This window comes from Hipposideros armiger, unplaced genomic scaffold, assembly GCF_001890085.2.
Source record: "Hipposideros armiger isolate ML-2016 unplaced genomic scaffold, ASM189008v1 scaffold_773, whole genome shotgun sequence".
Taxonomy (NCBI): domain Eukaryota; kingdom Metazoa; phylum Chordata; class Mammalia; order Chiroptera; family Hipposideridae; genus Hipposideros; species Hipposideros armiger.
In genome coordinates, this window is record NW_017732123.1 from 23,265 (window position 1) to 25,592 (window position 2,328).

Below are 2,328 nucleotides of genomic sequence, written 5' to 3' on the forward strand. Positions count from 1 at the left end.
CAAAATATTCAACCAAAGTTAAAAAATGTATAAAACCCAAACCGCCTCTAAAATATCCTGTGCCCCCTGGGCCCCTTCCAGCTCGATCTGAACCCATACCCCGCTTTCAAAGAGCCGTAACAGAAGCGGAGTCTAATGGAGAGTTTGATTTTTTTGTTCTGCTGCCCAGTGCTGTATGACAAAGACTCTGATGGGGAAGATGAACCTATCTGGGAGGCACTGCCCTACAAAGTATTAAAAGAATTAAAATTGGCTTGTTCAGAATATGGACCCGTAGCACCTTATACTCTTACATTAGTGGAGGCATTAGCAGGAAAATGGATGACTCCCTCTGACTGGACCCAGGTCTGTAAGGCTTCTCTGACAGGTGGTGATTAGCTCCTGTGGAGAACCGAGTATGACGCTAGGGCAGAGAAATCCGTTGGTTCGGACAGATGAGGTTTTATTACTCTGACATGCTCATGGGAAAGGGCGACTATTCCACACCATGCGATCAGATGCATTTGTCCAAAAAGGCCTTAGAGAAGGTCAGTGATGGCGCTGTTGACGCCTGGAGATCACTCCCTGCTTCAACAGGAAAGCCCTCTACATTAACCACCATAAGACAGAAAAGTGAAGAGCCTTTCCAGGACTTTCTGTCTCGACTAATTCAGGCAGTTCGCAGAGTTATAACCAATGACGAGGCTGCAGGTATTTTAATAAAACAACTGGCTTTTGAAAATGCTAATTCTACTTGTCAAAATCTTCTTCGACCCGTTCACAAATCTGGCACTCGTAATGATTACATAAAACAATGTGCTGATGTCTCTCCAGCTTTTATTCAAGGAGTAGCGATAGCTGCTGCACTTAAAGGGGAAGCATATCCTCAATATGTTAAAACATTAATTCAGTCAAAACAGGCTACTCCCAATAATAATAGTAAAAGTTGCTACAATTGTGGGGAATTCGGACACTTTAGCAGACAGTGTCCTAAGCCTAGGCAAACTCCAGGAACACAAAATATTCCCCATGTCTCACAACAAACTTCACCCTCGTTGCCAAAAACTGTATGTTCACGATGCAATAACGGGTTTCATTGGCTAAGGGAGTGCTGTTCTAAATATCATAAAAACGGACAACTATTACCACCTATTAGCTCTAATAGTCCATCTTTTCCCATCCAGTCATTTGTTCCACAATCGAGAAACGCTCTGAGGGCCCAACCTCGGGCCCAGCCTGGGCCCACTCCTCTCCCCCGCCCCCGCCCAGGGGGGCTGTCGCTCCAGTAAGCAGTGGGACAGGACACCACCATAGTGCGTCCTGCTGAGTCCCTGGAGGTGCCATGACAGAGTATAAGTTCATTATGGTGAGTGCTGGCAGTGTAGAGAACAGTTCCCTAACCATCCAGCTCATCCAGAACCACTTCGTGGACGAGTACAACCCCACCATCGAGGACTCCTACCAGACGCAAGTGGTCATCGATGGGGAGCCGTGTCTGCTGGACATCCTGGACACGGCGGGCCAGGAGGAGTACAGCGCCAGGCATGACAAGTACACGCGCACCGGCAAGGGCTTCCTCTGCGTTTGTCATCAACACCGCCAAATCCTTCGAGGACATCCACCAGTACCGGCAGCAGATCAAGTGGGTCAAGGACTCAGACGTCACGCCCATGGTGCTGGTGGGGAACAAATGTGACCTGGCTGCACGCACCGCGGAGCCTTGGCCCTTAGCTACAGCACCCCCTACACATCGAGACCTCGGCCAAGATGTGCCGGGGCGTGGAGAACGTCTTCTACAAGCTGATGCGTGAGATCCAGCAGCACAAGCTACGCAAGCCAAGCCCGCCAGACGAGGGGGCCCTGGCTATATGAGCTGCAAGTGCCTGCTCTTCTGATCCCACTTGTCCTCTGAGCCGGCCCCCTCGGGCGCCAGCCTGGGGGTGCCGGATGCTGGGGGAGGGGAGAGGAGGAAGAGAAATGCCACCAGAGCTTGGCCACCCAGGACATAGTCTGTGGGGGAAGTTTTGTCCACGCTTGGGGCCAGGGTTCAACCCCTGGTCTAGCGGGCTCTCTCTGGCTCGGGGCGGGACCAACCCCCAGTCCAGCGGGCTCTCCTTAGCCTCTCATTCTTATGCAGACCAGCATGGAAAATGAGCCACCAACCTCAATCCTGTCGGACTCGCCACTTGGCTGTATCCTTAACCACTGGGCAAGTTTGATCCCGATACTTTAAAGAACACCTCATCTTTTTTTGCAATGTGGCTTGGCCCCCAATACAAACTAGGGAACCAAGAAACTTGGCCATGTCAGACACTGAGGCACAGCCGGCTCCCAACACCTTTTGCATAA

At 51.0% G+C, this 2,328-nt stretch overlaps 1 pseudogene; it reads left to right on the plus strand.

Moving 5' to 3' along the window:
• Positions 1-1,321: 1,321 nt before the first annotated feature.
• LOC109374001 (GTPase HRas-like) lies at positions 1,322-1,874 on the plus strand (annotated as a pseudogene).
• Positions 1,875-2,328: the final 454 nt, after the last annotated feature.